The 20,564-nt window shown below is 33.0% G+C and overlaps 1 protein-coding gene across 1 annotated transcript in view; it reads left to right on the top strand.

Annotated features, from left to right (window-relative positions):
- The first annotated feature begins 301 nt into the window (after positions 1–301).
- LOC106110280 (neuronal calcium sensor 2) overlaps positions 302–20,564 on the top strand; it is a 48,128-nt gene continuing 27,865 nt past the window's right edge. Inside the window, exon 1 of the mRNA XM_013292044.1 lies at positions 302–949. The gene's annotated coding sequence lies outside the window, so the exon portion shown is untranslated. The remainder of the gene's footprint in view (positions 950–20,564) is intronic.

The raw sequence follows: 20,564 nt of genomic DNA on the forward strand, positions 1-20,564 counted from the left end.
CCGTTTTATTTTTCGCTTTCGCTAATGTTCGACTTTAATTGTTCTAGTAAGTATGAAAATTTCATATTTTTTTTATAACATAAAGTGATAAGTGATGATAATATATAAGATTTTTAGAATTACCACAACTTATATATTTTGTATCCAAGGAAGCGATAAAATAGATTGTTTCAAAGTTTCTTAACGTCCATTTTTAATTTCAAGAAAAGCCGAAAATTAGGCGATATCAATATGCAAAGGAGGTTTATTTTAATGTAAAATTTCGAGTTGTTCGTGTGGAGGTTGCGGTGCGTGCCGATGATCGATGGTGTTGCGTGCGTTAAGACGGCGGCGGCGGAGAGTTGCGTGCGGGTGAGAGATCCAGGCCTGGGCTCGGATTCGCGCGCCGCGGCTTCAGCGCCGCAGCGCCGCAGCGCCCGCTTTGTTCCGTGCTCGGCGCCACGCGCGTCAACGGCACGCGCAATACCGCGCCGCGCCTACTCCCCGGCGCGCATGCCCCGTGCGATCATCGCGCCTCCCCGCTACGTCACGGTTTAAAATGAAATGCGGTTCGTAGTTTCAACCATTCGCCCGCCTCGCCGTCACAGTCGTACCATCGGTCGCCGCGAGAGGTCTTCACCGGTCCCCGTATAGTTTACGAGATCTGCGAGCTGTCGTCCGACCCTATTTTGTCGAGCACTCGAAAGGGAGCGTGGTAGCGCCGGTATCGATCTGAGCGCTTCTCGTGGCTGCTCGTGCACGACGCTCTCTCGGGATATTCGGCTAGCGGTCGCCGTCGGCGCCGGCCTTACCGCGGTGTTTACGCGCCGCCTCTACCCGTTTCATTCGCGTGATGATACTCGCTCGAGTTAATTGATAGCGCGCCGCACGCACCTGCAACTACACGACTGCCGACTACGACTGCTCTACTCGCGCCAACTTCATCGATTCACACTAACAAAAACTTTCGGTAAGTCACTTTCAATTATTTTAAACTTTTTAAATGTTTATTATTTCTGCGCGAAACTTTTTTATATTGTTGAATATGCGTTGATTTTATTTATGTTTTGTTATGTGTGTTTATTATTTGATTCTATAGATTTCATTTGAATTTTTCGACGCGTAACCGAATAGAGTGTTTAAATATTTCTTTATAAGAGTTAGCCAGCCATCTGGTTTGTAATTCTAAACTTAGATTGTTAAATCGTAAACCACAATCTAGGTATTTGTGGAGTGTTAGCTTCGAGGCGGCTACTTTGATAATAACAGTGTTTCAACTTTTATTTGTTTTGTTACGTTATTGTACCTTTTGAGTTTATTAAAACCTAGCTGTAGCCTACGACTTCGTTCGCGTGGAGTTTAAAAGGTCGATTCAAATGTACACCTACGTATCTATTAAGACATAAGACAAATCTTAACACGTTTTCAAAAGTGTTTACGACAATTTACAATTTTAAGGAATAATATCTCTCCATGTAAACTTTGAACCCCACTTTGGACTTTTAGAGGATGATTTGATTGGTATTCAAAAAAAATATTGAATGAGGTAGTTTTGTAGAAGGAACAACATCTCTCGATACAAACTCTGGATCCCCTTTTTAGATGAATTTCGTAATATGCTTTCTTAGTAGACGCCTACATGTAAGAGGAACCTTACTGTAAAAGTCTCTACAACCAGTAGTTTTGGCTGTGCGTTGATCGTTGAGTCAGTTCATACTTTTATATATATTAAAGAAGAGATAGATGTATTAAGTTACTACGTAGAATTCTATTAACATCTCTCTTGATTTGAATCGTCACAAAATAAAATTTAAAAGCTTAATATCACGCGATGTGGGTTTTAATTTTTTTCTGTGCATGTTCTAGGATTATTCAATTTAATAGCATGTTTTTCTTTTAGCACGGTCGTGTTTGGTTGATTTTCGAAAAAAAAAAATATGGCGAACTATATTTGGTACATTGTATTTGTACCTGCATGTATGTATTTTATTAATTGCAAAAGCATAATACACGGCGCGTACAATCGAGACACTTCTATTATATTCGTACTTTCGTACTTTGTGTCGCCGCCCTTTGTTTTAGAATTCTGGGCTACGTTGGTTTTCTTTTGAAGCCGAGATTAATAAAATTTAAACGATGTATTGTTTTGTAATAGCCTACATATTCTAGAGATTGTATTAATAAATGCAATATGTATCCATCTTCTTACTTAGTTTTTTTTTTTTAAATAAACGATACAAACATACCTTATTGGAAAATATTATGGTTAGAAAAGCGAAGAAGTGACCAATATCCATCGGCGCCTGCAACAAACAAAAAAGGAGTTTAGATGCACTTTTAACATTAACGAAAAGAAGAGATGTACATGAAAAAGGATTTTTTCGTTACTATTAATCACCTCTTCCGCTAGATCAATATGTCATTTCCATCGTCCTTTGAAAGAAGATAAAAAGGAAAGAGGACCAGAATTAGGTTATACAATTTAAATTTATAAAACACTTACGGTGTTAACTATACAAAACCCGGGTGTTTATAGCTACAGAAGACGATGTCCGTTGAATACAAAATAAAATACTGTTTTAAAAAATCGCTGACTCTGTTCGGCCATAAAAAGGAAGACGGCTGGAAAGAAGAGAACAATAGCAAACTTTACAATAAGTAAAGCATATGGAGTAGGCACTTGAAACCTATTCCTTATACCTTTTACTTTTGTTACGAAAAGAAGTGGAACGGTGCAACAAAACTGTTATAAAATAAAGAAACAGAGAAATAAAATAAAACAACAAAGCGGTGCATTAATGCTTCTTCGCGTTTTTAGCACTTAAATATATGTAGTCCATATTTATTCTCGAAGCTTTACAAGAAATAAAAGAGGTAATTTAAAATAAAACGAAAATAAAAGAATAGTATTTTATAACTATAGAGAATGAACAGAATTTTCTTTAAATGATTTCGTACGTAAATCATGGGAAGAGAGATTTGACCATTGAGGATCTTCGAGCTACATTAACACTTCAAGTATTTAAGTCCAATCCAATTTACACTTGAAGAAGCTTGTAATATTACAAATTGTCAAGTATTTCATAATTGGAGTTTTAGAATAATTAACATTTTCTTTTACTTCTTTTATTATGGGCTTTAACGTTTGCGATGTTTATCACTTTACCCGCTGGCACCGCGTTGCCTTTGTTGTTAGGTATATACTAAGCTGTAAAAGCGATCACTGGTTAACACATAATAAAACAAACAGCATTAACATCAAATCATGTAATTATATAACTACAATTTTGTTCGCTCTGCTCCGATGGAACGAGAAATATTAATACGATAGTGAAAAAATACAACTAGGAATGTAGAAAAAAAAATATGAAAACCATATCTTTAGAAGAAATTTAATATTTTTATGGTATTAAGAAAAATGTATGTTCAAAAAAAATGACCCTTACTAAAGGACATTCAAAAAATATTCAAACATGTATTGTTATTTCCATTACCTCATTGAGAATGAGGTAATGAATGAGACGTCAATGTGTTGAAGAGAAGCTTTTCGTTCGGATGTTTACTCAGCAGAAAGCGCAAAGTGTGACAAAGCTACCCGCCTATAACAAGCTAAAATGCCATTTGAAAGACGCATCGCATTTCGTTGAAACACCTTTTTGTTTAAAAATGTTTTACATTCGTTGAAAGCGTGGTTCAAAGTTAAAATAACTTCGTAACGTTAGAGGCGTCGCTCGAAATGGACATGTATAAATGAAAAATGTTTTTTCAATAAAACTTTTTGAAAGCTATTTAGTAGTTTTATTTGTTGTGGTTCTTGCTTCGGTGAATTTATTTTGTAAACTAACGAATGTAAGTTATGAAATTATATTGTTTGCTCGACCTTTCTACACTAAGTCACTGGCAGCTGAATAGAAAAACGACATTTAAATATTTAACAGCGTCATAAAGGCCATAAATTCAATGGAAATTTTGAAGAGATAATATTGTAAGGGTCCTTCAAGAAGCAAGCCTACCATTTCCTCAAAGGCCGGCAACGCATCTGTAGTTCCTCTGGTGTTGCGGATGTCCATGGGCGTCGTTAACCACCTCTGTGTTCCCTCCACTCGTTTATCCCCTTTTATTAAAAAAAAAATTGTAAGAGAAGTGTTTTGATTTCAGCTGTAGAATACTTATACTAAAACATATTGCTTTTATTCTCTAAAAGAATCAGAAATAACAATATGTTTTCGCACCATTCTTTCAGCAGTGGAAACCAACCATATCAGTCATCTTGTAATAATATGATATATGAAATAATTAATTATTTACGATCGTCATGATATTTAATGCTTTTACTCGTTAATTTTTCATTTCTCCCGAAAACTATTTTAGAGAGGAATATCAAAGTGATTTTAATTAAAACGCACTCAGCTTACTGTAACAATAAAGTGAGGCTTTTGCAAAAGTTAGCAATAATAAATTAAATTAATAATTAACAACATAGCATGACGGAAATTGTTTGAATATTTAAATTTTAAAATAGTTTATAGCTTGAAATATCTTTATTAATAAAAAACTAAATGTATCGTACATAAATATTGCTGTTCAATCTGGTTATCATTCTGAATCAGTAGGAAAAAGTGTGTTTGAAATATACGTTTTTAACTGGCGTTATATTATTAAAAAATTGAGTAAACTCTTTTGTCATTTATATTTTTAAGTGTTTAACTAAATTTTTTTTAAAAGGATAGTGCTTTGTTTAAATAGAATAACAGTTTTTCAAAAACTTATAACAAAGAAATCTCGAAAGTTCGTTACAATAGCAAGCGAGAATTGCCTACTATAATAATGGTTAACTAAAATAAGCTATTAAAAGCGTAACTTTATCCTTTCAGAGTAATATCCTAGCATACATTCAGAGAAAGCCAGTATTTTAATTTCTAGTACATTTTAATGAATCTTCTCTACCGATAATGTTCAAGGAACTAATTAGTAGAACTTTCAAATGCAGTCTGTAAAAGTTTTGTCTTCCCTGTTGCGGGAGTTTTATTCAGTTTGAATTTTAATTATAATTCTAAGAACATTTTCTAATTATTTAGTTAACGAAGTAGTTATGAATCGCGGAAAAGTTGCCAAAGACAAATTGAATTTTTCAGTTTTTGCTCTGGTGAATTCAGTTAATAAAGTTTTTTTTTTAATTTGCTCCTGGAATAAATTAGTCATATTGTAAAGTGAAGTTGCGGTTACAGCACATTAATATGAGTTTTAAAGAATTTATTTCTCTTGAATAAGATAACAGAATTTTTCAATTAAGATAATAGAATTAAACATGCAGGAAAAACATAGAAATCTTTTATTACCTGTAGCTTGGCCGTCCATTCATCGCATGAGAACATCAAGTTTCAAGAACATGAAGAACATAGCTGTTTAAATGTTGAGTTATTGGACTTATTAATAAATAATTAAAAAATACTAATCAATTGTTTTAATATTACGAGTTTGTTAAATGAGTTACAAAAGTCGATTTGTTTCGAGGTAGCGAGTAAGCGAACAATAAGCAAATAACTCTTTGTGCAAAGTTTCGTTCGCCCCTTGGGAGAATACTAATGACGACCTAACTCTTTCATTCTCTTTTGTGAGAGTCGTGCAAGCAAGTTAAGGAAAAGGCGTTTTCCTTTGGGACGACCCTGGTTTATATACGTTACCCTATTGTAGTGTTTTAACAATACTCAAAATTCATGTTTGCACAACCATACAATGCCATTGAAATAATGGCAACTACTAATAAATGCGTTAATGTAAACTTCGGTCACATAGTTTCAATACCCATAAAGGATGAAATACAATTTTGTGTTTAGTTAATACTTGAGAGAATGTAATCATTTTAATTTATATTTAGCCAATCAAGTTTCTTAACAATCAAAATCTTTACCTTTGTTTTGAGGTTCGTAGAACATCAGAAAAAGATGGAGCCCTAAAACATTTGTTTATTTGCGCTATTATTTTATTTGTGCTCACATTGATACGTTGGCATTGCATATCCGGATTTTGATATTTCTTTATAAATGTTTACGTAATATTTTTCGGTGCGTAATCTAAATTCGTCGGGAGCGTTTCGTTTCGGGGTCGGTATTGATCAAGGTAGGTATGCGACGGAAGATTTGAGTCAAGGTAAAGGAAAAGGTCGTCGTCCTTTGTTTCCCCACTTGTCTACGCGCCACGACTGCAAAGCAAGCCACAACAATTTAGCAAAACATTTCTACAAGGGGAATGTAATTTTGTTACAACTAAACATATAAAAATTAATATTAAATATATAGTAACAAATGTAATATGCGATTACTTGCAGATGTGCTTATTTTTATATTACTGATGTCACAAATGCTAAAATTTAGGTGGATGGATGTTTGTTAGAATACGTATCGTAGACGGATCTTAATAAAATTTGGTATAGATGTAGGTTATAGTCTGGAAGAACACATAGACTATTTTCTCCGGGTCTCGGGCAAAACTTTCATTAAAAAAAAAAAAAATTGTTATTCAAATATATCGTTTGGGCTAAAGACCTTCATGGGAATATCAGAATACCCTTACAGATAAATAATTAAACATATAGAAGAAACATATGATACATCGCAAGTTAAAGGAAAGTTTTTAAAGTACTGCGAAGTGGAAAGTTGAAGCGAAGTAGCACAGGATCTTAAGAAAATGCTTTTTACTATACAGCGATTTAAAAACATAACTTGTTTAATTTAATGTTAAACATTTCGCCGGTAATAGAAGAACTTTGAATGAGGTTATGGAGAATTAAATCACTTGTTGAATATTAATGCAAATAATACTTACATAAGTAGTATTTATATTATATTTTTTTATTTATGGGAAAGGCTACAATGTATACAACAGACTTGGAATTGGAACGTCTGTAATATCTGCTTACCTATATTTTAAATGGATTAACTGATTTTGTATCATGTACGAAATTTAACTAAAAATGTTGCGGATTACATTAGTTATAAACTAAAGCGTACGTGGGTGAAGTTACCAGATTCCCTTATGTTACATATAATAGAAACTGCTTACAGTATTAACGGTTCACTTCAATATACGTCCTTGGCTTATAATGTTAACTTTTCTCTTCAGTACCGTATCTTGAGGATCACGGAAAAATTGAAAAGGCGATATCTTTGAGATTGTAAAGTTGAGACTTAGATTACCTTGCGTAGCGACCGTGAGTTAAATATCATAAAGCCGCGTATAATACGGAATATATTCTTAAAGCAATTCTCAAGGTGAAAGTCACATTTATTAATTCAATTATTTCCAAATCCTCTATAAAAGATATAGTTTTACTAGTTGCGATAAATGTTAAAGGTTTTGTTTCACTCCCCATATCGCCCGGCATCTGTTCTATGTTGACGGATTACGTCATGGCCTTTTTAGGGGCCTTATGATAAAACAATTACTTAAATTCATTGCTTTCTCATTTGTTGAGACTTTAAAGTTTACTAGCTTTCGTCCGCGACTCCGTCCGCGTGGTAATGAAAAAAAAAATAAGTAGCCAATGTGTCCTTCCAAATTATCCTCTACATGTATGACAAATTTCATTGAGATCCGTTCCGCAATTTAGGCTACGAACTCTAACAAATATTCATCCATCCATCTAAACTTTCACATTTACAATATTAGTATGAAATATGATTATTAATTATTTTATAGCATAATTAATTTGTCTCAACTAATAAACAATATAGTTTTAAAATCTAACACTAACACACAGTAAAATTTGGGTTAGCACCAATAAAATAACATTTGACGCGAAGTAAAGTATTTATCAATAAGTGACTGCCATTGAGTGCACGAAGATGGAATACTGAAAGGAACATGCAGGTATGGATTGCGGCATCAATTGGAATAGCTCTTGATCCGAAATAGAAACTTATTTCCCCAAGCTTCTTTGAATAGGGCAACTGGAATTTTATTTTATTTTCCTCGAGGAGTTCTTGCGACCTGGCGTCTTTTGAAAACTGTTTAGCAAATCGTATTTTAAAGCTTTACGTTTTATTTGGTTTAGTTTATTTCAGCATTTTATGATCATTATTTATTAAACGAACCAGCTTGAAATATCTGCATAGCATAATTGCTTTAAAAGTTTTAAGCGTATTTATAATGTCAAAAAACAGCTTTCATTATAATTTATGGTTGTATTTTTACTAAGGAACCACTAACTATAAATAAAAAAACATGTTTCTAACTATCTCTACATTTTATAACAATATAACTAGTGCTATTCGTAATATTGTTTTAAGATGTCTTTTTTGGATATTAAACTTGTACGGGTAATTTGTTCATCTGTTTTTATTAAATTAAAACGATTCGTTTTGATTATTTTCATTGCATTGTTATACAAGCATTATCGTCAGTGACGTCGAGTGATTCAGTTTGCCTTTTGCAGTGCCCACTTGATAACTGAGTTCGATTAAAAGTTCACTTTTGTCACGCTTTAATTGAGACCAATAATGTCAATGGTACTAGAGTTGACAGAGATATTAATGTAATGTTTTACTTATTATTAGTGAAGATAAACAGATCTACGTCGGAAGTGGGCGTGAATAGGCGTTTATTGTGGCGCCAATCACACAAGATTCTTAGAAATTCAATTCTTATCGTACCGCCTACGTAATATAAGCACCATAGTCTATATCAATTAAGCTGTCATCGACTCATGGCTTATATCTTCCGACAGCATTTCTAAATGGATTAGCAGTAGTTTTATGCTGAGATGTATTGTTCAATTTTAGATTTCCAAGCATAATATTATATCGAACATCGCGATCGAAAAATTAGAATGTTTTTTTTTTCAAACTAAGAAATCAGTTTTCCGAGTTATTTAATCTATGATCGAGATTCTGCGCACACTTGGTTCTTGGAAGTAACTTAGTAGTTACATAGAAATATTTCAACTTATGTACTCCAGCTAAGGCAAGAGGGAGTACAAGTATAAAGTCATTAATAAATATGGTTATAATAAGTAAATAAGTTGACCTATGCATACGTAACTGGTGGACTTGTAAAGTTACAGTAGGAATGAACAATTTGTGATTAACGATGTCAAACGGACTAGTTATGCATGAATATTTTTTTATTTCTTTTGTTTTCTGTTTCGACATTAATTTAGACAATGTGAGGAAATACCGCTTTTATAAGAATGATAACATAGTAGATAGGTTAAGTCTTTATATCTTGATTGAACGCTGGCGCCCATAAATATCTGCCATGTCACATGAGATACTAATAGCAGGTCAACTTTTTGGGGATTGACTTCGTCAAGGTAAAAATAAGTATGCAAACCTTAAATTTTATCCAAATGACTATCACCCGACTATCGAATTTAGTTTCACAAAGACATCGATATCGAAACAATTACTTAATTAGTAGAAGGCAAAACTGACAATTACTAACTACTAACTTGTTTCAAAGCTCTTGAAACTGTACTATTAGTCGATCGCTTCTAATATCGTTTACATTATTTGTCTCTTTCTATCAAGCTGACAAATCTTACTGATATTATAAATGCTAAAGTTTTAATGGATCGATGGATGTTTGTTAGAGTTTGTAGCGTAATCGGCTTAACGGATTTCAATGAAATTTGGCTTAGATGTACATTCTGGGCCTAGATGTACATTCACAGTATATTCTGGAAAAACGCTTAGGCTAATTGTTATGGTTTTTTTTTTAATTCCACGCGGACGAAGTCGCAGGCAAAAGCTAGTATTTAATTATACATTTTACTTACGGACATGATTATTCATTCATACACATTGTGTATTGTGTAAATTATTCTCTTATTCCCCTCACTATAAGCGACAGTTAGGTAATCATGCATAAATCATACAATAGGGAAGGAAAAACAACATTAGAAAAAAACGACGTAAACGATAACAAAGAAAACGTCGCTCACACTCGCACTTAAGAGTGCACAACGAGCACGCGTCCTAGGCCGGCTCGGAAAGACTAATCTGTTTTTAATGGTCGTGTTTTAAAACAACATAGAGCAGTCTATATTTAACTGCACTTTTCCCGCCGTGTAATTGCATTAACCATTTTTTATCGCGTTTTCAATAAACAACCGCGCGCAGCCCTCATTATGCCTAGCTTCCTGCATATTTAATTGCGAGATTTAGGTAAGCTATTCTTACACTTCTAACGTTTATAATATTTAAATAATCTCTTACTTCTAATTACATTAGTAAATGTTTATTATCTCGTAAGCAAAATTGGTAGTTTCAGTATATATTTAAATCCAACCTAGATAATGCTTTACAAATATCGATTATCGGATTCGAATAAAGAATCACATTCTTTGTAGTCCGTAGTCTGAACACACTATTGGTGAATAAATAACTACTTCGTAACTCATAAATAATATCCAAGAAAAGATTTTACGTGGTTAGGTATCATAAATTAAAATTGTAGCAATAGCCATAAATTATTTTACCCAACGTATAAAAGCCCTTATTGCGAAACAAGGTTAACCTGTACATGGAATACTAGTTGTTTCCCGCGACTCTATCTCTGCGGAATTTTAAAAAAAGTAAGCAAGAAGGTCTATGCGTCCTTCCAGATTGTGTTATATATAAATACCAAATTTCATCTATTTCCATTCAGTCGTTCTGAATATACCTTATCACAAACGTCCATCCTTCCACCAAAATTTTGCATTTATGATATTAGCAAAATGAATAAAAAGTAAATTCTTCTTCAAACATTATCAATAGTTCAAAAGTTCAAAAAAATAACAATGTTCAGTTTCATTTCAGTAAAAACAATTAAAAGATGAAAAAGGGTCTTACTTTTTAGCTACAAAAGTGTTTGTGCGAAGGCGACGCCGGCTATACAAAACATTGTGAAAGTTCCAACAATGTTGTAAAGAATGCGGTCGAAAACAGAAAATTCTTGAAAACGCCGAGCAATGTGAAACTGATCACGGTGGAGATGAATAAAAAACGCGAATGAAAATATTTTCTTTTGCTGTATAGCAGCCGGTCATATTGAAACCGGCACGGCAGCGTAAAACCTAAATAATATTTGAAGAAAGCTGATAAATATCAAATAGTTATATTAAGAAATTTATACATTTAATGTAATAAAATTGGAGGGTCTGTTTGTAATATCGAAAGAAAAAAATCCAGATTTCGGGAAGATCATGTATTTGCATTGCTGATAATGAAAATCGAATAACTTTCTTTTGTCTGTGTGTATGTCCGCTAGCCGAGTTTGTTCCGGGTAATCCCCGAAACGGCTAGACCGATTTCGAACGGACTTTCACTGAAGGGTAGCTGACGTAGACGGGCGTGGTTGAAGTCACAGGCAACAGCTAGTTGATGCATAAAATTATAATTAAACTAATTTGTGTATATTTAGAACATTAAAAGAGAAAAAGAATAAAAACATTGAAAAAAAGTCGAAACATAGAATTATATTAAAAATACTGTTATTAAAAATACAAAGAATTTCAAGTTTTGTAAAAATTATTTCATTTTCATTATTTTAGAAATAGAGACTCGGTGGCTCCGTGGTTTGAACACTTGACTTGTAATCTACAGGCCATGGGTTCGAATCCCGCCATGTACCAATGTGATTTACGATGTTTCGAATTTTCTTATGTACATAATTTACCCGACGCTCTTACGGTGAAGGAACACATCGTGATCCAACCTGCACATACCGGCGAAAAAATTCAAAAATATGTGTGAAGTCAACCAACCCGCAATTGGCCAGCGTGGATGACTATGGCCTAGTCACCCCTTAATAAGGTAGGCTCCGAGCCCCTCGGTGGGGACGTATAGTATAGCTGGTGATGATGATGATGATGATGATGATGATGATGATGATTTTAGAAATTACCTTGGTTCAGTTTATATATTTTTTCGCAATGGATCTCTGTTCGACTATCGCGACTTCAATATATCCTAGATTACTTTTATACAGCGAAAAATAGGTATTATTAACGTTTGACGTAAAATCCGGGGATGTTTTATAAGTTTGAAAGATTCAGAAGCTTTTGTCTATGTCCACTCGGCGTCGAAACAGATGGTCCCATTTCGAAGTGGTTTTATTTCTTTGTGTTTTAGTGTACACTATACTCATGTACATTCTTAGCTTTATTTCGTGACCACAAAATTATTTCGGGTTTAAAATTTTAGACAACATTTTGTAATGGAAAAAGCAATTTCCTTCACAATATATGATTTGATTGTTTCTTTGTAATATAGCTAGTTTCAGCAGGTATTTATTTTAACGAATTTGTATGCAGACTAAATAACAAGGATCTATTAAAAGTGATGTTCGATTTTAAGTTAACGTAATTTTGGTGCTAATACTTATTATTTAATTGACCATTAAAAATGTAATTTGGGTATTATTGTATGAGTCAGTTACTAAGTAGCCGTGACTTTCTTATACTTAAAAGAATTGATGTCAAATATACTATTTTCTTTAAATACAAATTAAACCTTCAGATATAAAATACTATATCCATTTACCGCAATGAAACGTGGAAAAGTAATGAAAATATTTCATTACAGCAAAAGAAAAAGAAATGAACATCAAGAAATGTTTGTTTCTTTACTGCGGTTATTTAATCCGAGATTTGCTTTGAGTCGTACAATTTAATTAGCTATCATTGCACGGAAGCAAAAAGATTTTCTCACGTATTTTCTTATTTCTTGAGTATCTTATATCAATGTAATTACAATACGTGACGTAAAAGTTGCTATGGAATAAATTGAATTAAATGTTGTAATCTAAGACCGTTCTTATCGCTGTCGGGAATAGCAATAAAGAAACGTCAAAAATTCTCGCCAAAGAGTTTTTATAAACTTTTTGGGAATACCTTTCCTTGATATCTTCGGTTGTATTACTTCAATTTTGCTTACTATAATAATGCACACTTACGATATTATTACTTCATCTAGATATGATTATATTTTATAACATACACAGCGAAAATACTTGACAGATTTTTTAAAAATCCCATCGTGTGTAGCTACGAGTACAATTAAAAGTGTTGCCTTTTTTTATTTTCATAATATGCGAGCAAATTAGAAAATGCGACAAATTGACGTTATTTATTCCGTCATCTCTGTGACTTTATTTTTTCGTTTTTTTCGTTTGATTACTACTTTTATAACTGGTTGTTTTCTAGTTATACGAGTATTCAAATGTTTTATTTTCATTAAATACGGTTTTCTTTATTTATTATTAAATGTATCACTAATATAACTCTGAACTTTTAAACGGCAAGATTCTATCGAACAACCACGTTGTTAGGCTTATAATTTAATATGATAAACCATAAAGTCGTGGAATATTAACATGAGCAATATTAACCCAATTTCCGATTTTCCCCTTAACCGTGTTTAATATGTAGGCAGGCTCTACTAAAGTAATATTTATAGATGTCTGTCAACGTATGTTTATGAATAGTAAAAGCAGCCAATAAACACCAGTAAGTAGATAGTTATAGGTTTTCTCACTTTTATCGGCAAAGAGAAATAAGTATAGATAGTAAAAGCTCGCGACAAAGCTTACGCATGTATGTACAAATTAAAACGTTACATTTCATCATATGAAAATCTATTTTTTACATACTAGTAGATTTTTGTAAATTTACTAATATTTCCTTTAACTATTCCAACTAAGCTATAGGTTGTACTAGGATATGGTTCACGACAATAGTCGAATGGCGGGATTCGAACATTCGACCCCATGATCGGTAGTCCGTACCCCACATCATTAGGCTATTGGCGCTTAAAATTAGATGGTTTGTTGACATATCATGTTTTAAAAACTATTGTTTTTTAAGAAGTCGAGGCTGGATAAGGGGTTATTATAAATCATACTAGCTTTCGCCCGCTACTCTGTCCGCGTGGAGTAAAAAACAAGACAAAAGTAAGCAGCCTATGTATTCTTCCAGACTATTCTGTACATCTACACAAAATTTAATCGAAATCTGTCAATTTTTTTTAGCCTACAAACTCTAACAAACACCTATCCATTTAAACTTTCGCATTTATATTATTAGTAATATTAGTAAGATTGTCTGTATATCTATACATACATACCTTTTAACAGTGGTAGTGACCGCTTTAACATCTTAGCACGAATGGGCCGGCATGCCCGGTGTAATACCACGACCACACAGAAGACAGGCGTGAAATGGAAGCCATTCCGTGTTTCGTCTGATGAGTTTGGTGCCGGAGGCCTAATTTAAGTCCCTTTCTCTTTACCACCCTTTTCTTACAAGAAGAGGATGGGAACGGGAAGTGGATTTGATGGTAGAGGGGATGCATAGGAAGAGGAAACATCCTCTTGATGTGCGTCTCCTCCTCCGTCGGATAAGGGTAGGCAACGCATCTACAATTGCGGATGTCTATGGGCAGTGGTCGTTCGCCATTTTGGCAGATTCAAGTGTCCGCTTGCTCGTTTGCCACCTTATTTTATAAAAAAAAAACAGTGAATAATCTATAGTGAATAGTACTCAATCTTATCTATTTTCAGTTTGTATGTTGGATATTGGCAATATCATTTGCAGCTCATGTATAATCCGCATTAAACAATGTTGCGAATTGGAAACCAGTAGTGTTCTAGTCATTACGCTTTGCATCGGGAATTTGAAATTTCATATTAATTTAGTTCTACGTAGGCCGTGATAGGAAATTCAAAATACAGGTCTAGACCATTAATTATTTCGTGGTGTTAATTATGTTTATTTTATAATGCTTCATGTTTTATTGTCATTTTTATAGATTTAATGGGTTACCGATTTTCTGTAAAGTATTCTAAGAACACTCGGAGGTGTTTCTGTGAAAAAAAAAATGTTTTTTTTGCAACATATTTGTATACTTCGGCATATTCTACATTTTTTATTTAGCTACTACATATTCCTAATTTATTGGCTTTACACATTATTTTACGATATTAGTTATTGAAAGATAAAATTGATTATAATTTAGTAATTTACTAGCTCTCGCCCGCAACTCCGTCCGCGTGGAATAAAAAAATAAGCAGCCTATGTGTTCTTCTAGACTATGTTCTACAACTAAGCCAAATTTCATGGAGATTCGTTCGTAAAGGCCACAAACTCTAACAACAGTCCATCCATCCATATAAACTTTCGCATTTATAATATTAGTAAGATTTAGAATTTAACTCTTCATAAATTAAATTGTGTGTATTTCATCATAACTACACTTTAAATATTTTGTATAAAGATATTAGTTTCTGAGTAAGCTTCTTAATGGAATCGAGCACGGTCCAAAGATTAAAGACGGATTAAGGGCTGAGGTCGGATAAAGAAATCATTTAATGTGATAAGTCCGCCTTTGTTCAATCGAATTTATAATTTAGTCTTAGTTGTATTACTTAGATTTTAGAGTTAGAAATATGACAAAAAGCATAATCGTGAAACGTTTTGTAACATGTTTTATGTATACATAAATAATCAAGTATTTATACTAGATTATTTATCTTGACTAAAGTCATATTGATACTTAGTAACTCATATTTTTTAAACTCTTTTACTACGATTACACTGTGCTATGTTAAAATCTTTTATTAATAAATAAAAGTTTACATTTAAAAGTAAGTAAATTTCTATCAAAGAAGGTGTGTCACACGCTTTTTCAATTATAAGGTCGGTATAGGAACTGAATTATTCAATTTTCACGTCACCTAACTGCGTTGCAATTGAGAATACTAGTTAAGGGGTGTCACCGTTTCCATAGCTAGCTAAATCATAGAAGATATTAAAGCGTATCATTTGTACAACAGTAAGCAATAATTAATAATACTTCTAAAAATACTTGAGAGCTTTACTTTTTACATTAAATTATTAAAATCAATTATAAATAGAGGAAAACGAGACAAGAATAATTATATCAAAAGTTTGAGACAGCGAGCGTGAAACAATTACACCTGTTTGTATTTTTATATATACACGGTACTACAGTACGCCGCGCGAAGAACGTCAGTGTTCCAAATTACTGGTGTTGCCCTACAGCTATAGTTTGGTTAGCTATAACAAGTTTATCGAGAATGCGGCGATCCATATTTTATGACTAAACTCAATCGTGGCTTTACGTCAAATTCTAGTTGGAGTTCTGACAGTAAATTAAATCATTGGTTACATGACCGCTTAGTTATTGATAACTACGCCTAATTTCGAGGTTCGTTAAATATTGCATTGTATAGTGTTCTACAAAACACTTTATTAATACTATTATTATAAAGAGGAAAGATTTGTATTATTGTATCTATTTACCGCTTTCAATAAACTCTCACTCTTAAAAAACTACGTTATCAGTGAGTAAAACACGAGTAGACTAGGTTTTTAAAGCTGAACTCAACTTTTATTTAGATACTAATTTTCGCTCGCGACTCTAACGCGTGAAATTAAAAAATAGTAAACTTGGTGCATATACTGCGAAAGACGTTTGTTATCTAAAATATATTTTCCGCCTAGCAGTTAATACTTCCTCTTCCACTAAATACATTGTTTTAGACATAACATTTTGCTTTTACAAAAAATGTTCGACCACCCCCTTAACATTGTACATCTAAACTTAAAGTAACATATATACCATTCTCATTAATTCACAAGACGTTGGAATAAATCTGTCACCTTGAATTCAGTCGAGATTGGAAGGTCACAAATGTAGCAGAGGGTGAAGCGAAATCTATCGATTTTCTTGATGTCTAGGTGTGAATATACTATATCTGCATGTAATATCAAATCGTCCATTACTTGAAGAGCTTTTACAACTTTACCACTTTCAAAGGTGACTGTGCACTTAAACTCAACGGTAACGTTTATAAAGTAACTTAACACAAGCATGCTCCAGAGACGTACGATGTACATGAAACTTAAGTACCTCCAAAACCATCGGGGCATTGAAGTTATGTTTAATTCACTTGCATCGTGAATTTAAATTCACAATTTGTTTTTAGATCAAAGATAATAGAAATAACTTAAAACAACAATAACTAAACTCACGCTCGTAGTTAAGCAGGATAGGCAGAGATTGCATTTGGCTCTGTCCTGTCCTTTTCCTTAATTCATAATTATATGGGATGTTGTTTAGAATACAAGGTCTATTGTACTTCATTTGAACGAGTAAATACGTCGATATAGAAATAATTATCTATTTCAAACTATCTTACAATTGCAAACTGTTACAGAAAGTATGGCTTTCATGTTGTATACGCACGACAGTAGAGTCTGCGGTCTCCCTCTCCGTTTGTTTCTAGTTGTGACAGAGGAAGGAGGCTGTGGGGGGATGAGGCGTTTGTTTGAGATAACCGCCGCCATTCTGCCAACGATTGCACGCGACTTGTTACTGATCGCCTTTAATAGACTTCAATAGACTTTACTTTGTTGTGGAGTCTTGGAGAACTTTCATTTTATTTTCTCTATACGGCAGTTATAGTAAGTACGTTTTCATACATAGTGTGTTGTAACAATTATTTATATTAAAATAAAAAAAAATGAAATGGTTAAAGAGCAAAGCATTGTTCAACCTTTTAACGATTAGCATTAGCATAACTCTTTTATGTCGTTAATACAAATAAAATTTTAATTTTATTCTCAACATACACGGGGACTAATTAGAACTCCTTGAAACTTGTTAATTAATTGTAAATTCAAATTACCTTCAAACTCGATATTGTTGGATTTTAACCTCAAATATTGACATAAACAATACAATATAGTTAAACACAAACATAAAACAGCAACAAAACTTTGGTCGAGATATTTAATTAACGAGCTTTACGGGAGTTCTCTATGCCACAGGGATTTCATTGTGTTATATTACGATGAGAAATTCCAAGCATATAATATTATAGAAATTTTAAGAATTTACAACGCATTTTCATTGAAGTTAATATAGACTCGGGATTTTCGTAGTGCGTGTAATTTTGATCACAAACAAAACGTAAATTAAATCATCTGTTTAATAAATACTTACAATTTAATTGTTTACTATACGCTATACAGAGGTGAACAAAAAGTGCACAAAAGTCATTGTAAACTCAGCTATTAGTACTGTGAGAGGATGCTTGAGTTAAATAAAATATCAATAATCCCGGATGGAATACTCATTCAACATCTGTATAGTCGTTTAAGCTATACCAGATCAACATGGGATTAACATTTATACAAACTAATACAAAAATATGAGCGTCGGTGGTTCAGTGGTTTTAGCACTTGACTTCTCTGACAGAATGTAGAATGGATTTTGAATTCCGCCATGTACCAATGAGATTTCCGATTTTTCGAATTTTCATATGTACATAGAATACTCGACGTCCTTACGGTGAAAGAAAACATCGCGATGCAAGCGGAACACATCGGCGAAGAAATTCAAAGATATGTGTGAAGTTAACCAACCCGCAGTGGGTCAGGGTGGTTAATTATGGCATAGTCACCCTAACTTATCCGAGCACGATGTGGACGTATAGTGAGCTGGTGATGCAGATGATGATGATGCAAAAACATTACAAACATAGATTATAACATACCAAGTATTTTCTTCTTGTCTGTGTCTAAAAAAGGTACATAGGCAACTACAATAAATTAAACATGTATGCCTAGAAGTTTAACATAATTGGTCAACTAGGCGTAATTGTTTATTTTAGTGAAAATTCTAGCCGGCTATATTGAAGTTTGTATTGACAGAACTTGGTCCAATAAGTAGGTCGGTTAGCCGACGTCGAACTAATTTTGCATTCTGATGCCGGCCACGTTCCCTACTAAGTTAAAAATGAATGCAGATTTTTTAAAATAAACCAACAGAAAATGTTGATGTGAACTTTTATTTTGGAATCACTTTTATCGAAATTTACTAACGTTTCTTACTTTAAATTGCGAAACGTAGTTATAAAATATAAAAAAAATTGCAGTGTCTGTTTGTAATATCAAAATAAAAATTCCAGATTTCGGGAAGATGATGTATTTGCGTTGCTGATAACGAAAACCGCATTTCATTTTCTTTTGTCTGTCTATCTGTATGTCTCTCTGTCCACAAACCACGTTTGTTCCGGGTAATATCCGAAACAGCTGGATCGATTTCGACCGGATTTTCACTGAAGGGTAGCTGACATACCCGGCCATATTATAGGCTACTTTTTATCTTAATATAACGTGAACGAAGTTGCGGGCAACAGCAAGTATCTAAATAAGAATCTGTAATTGTTTTCTATGTGCTTATAAACCAGTGACCGTGTTGTGATGAAAATGTTTGCAGATTAATTTGATGACGTCATATAGAAAGTATCGTAAAGTCTGAAAAAAATAGTTGTTTACGAGTAAGAATTGATATGCCTTTTTATTAGTAAACCAATTGGCCTTCCAATGAAGAAAACATTGAGATCGTCATTTATTTTTTTCCTAGAAATACTTATTTTCCAATGGAAGTCAATTGAGCGATTTTCCTTATATTCTCGATCTAATCGAGCGGTGATGTGGATATAAGTTGGCGCACAATATAAGAGTACAGTAAAAATAGATTATATATAAATACAACTATACCCTTAGTTTTTATATTATTCTTATAGAAAAAAAAATTGGATCACAGAGTTTAATATGTGTTAAACAATTTCTATATTTATTACTGAGTTAATGATTGCTGGTAATTGTAGTTAATGAAATGTAATTACTGCATACAATAGTGTTTAATTACTTTATGGTGTAATCAGTCACAAAAAAGTCACTTGAAGGTAATTAAAGTATACTACGCTGATTTGTTTATTACATTAAGTATAAGACAACTATCATACTTATATTATAAATGCGAAAGTTTAAATGGATGGATGTTGGTTAGAGTTTGTTGTCTAAACGGCTGAACGGATTTTGATTGAATTTGGCATAGATGCAAAGGATAGTCTGGAAGAACACATACGCTACTGACTTTTGTTTTTTTTATTTCCACGCGTACGGAGCCGCGGGAAAGCTAGTAATACTATAATAATTTGCAATGATTTAGTTCTCAAAGTTTGTGAGCAGCATAGAAAGTTGAGATAATGGATAAATTGAATCAATTGAGTTGAATATTGGATGTAACTGTTTCCAGTTGTTGTGGAAATTGCTGGTCAGTGTAATCCTACAGTAAGCTGGCTTTCAGCTTCAAACGGAACGTTTTGCTATTTGCATTTATCGCGGTAGTACTAATCGAACTGTTGGCTGTATAATTGAGTTATTTCCAAGCAGTAACAAGTATTACAATGAATATTTAACTCAGCTTATTACTTGAAGTTATTATCTAAAATGCAAGTTCATTAGTACTTAATATAGTAATATACACATTTAGTGTATTGCACACAAAATAGTGTTATTTTCTTAAGTCCGATTAAACTTGCCGTGAGATCAATGATCTATTAAAATTTAAGTCATAAAGTAAATATATCAATACCATTAATAATTAAGATTTATTTGTTGAATAATAAATTATCAGTCTAAGGGTGAGTTGCACCATATCGCCGGTTACCGTTAAAGTTAAAGTTATTTGTAACGGTAATATTTTGAATAACCTTAAAATTTACTAATG

Source organism: Papilio polytes, unplaced genomic scaffold (assembly GCF_000836215.1).
Source record: "Papilio polytes unplaced genomic scaffold, Ppol_1.0 DF820711.1, whole genome shotgun sequence".
NCBI classification, from domain to species: domain Eukaryota; kingdom Metazoa; phylum Arthropoda; class Insecta; order Lepidoptera; family Papilionidae; genus Papilio; species Papilio polytes.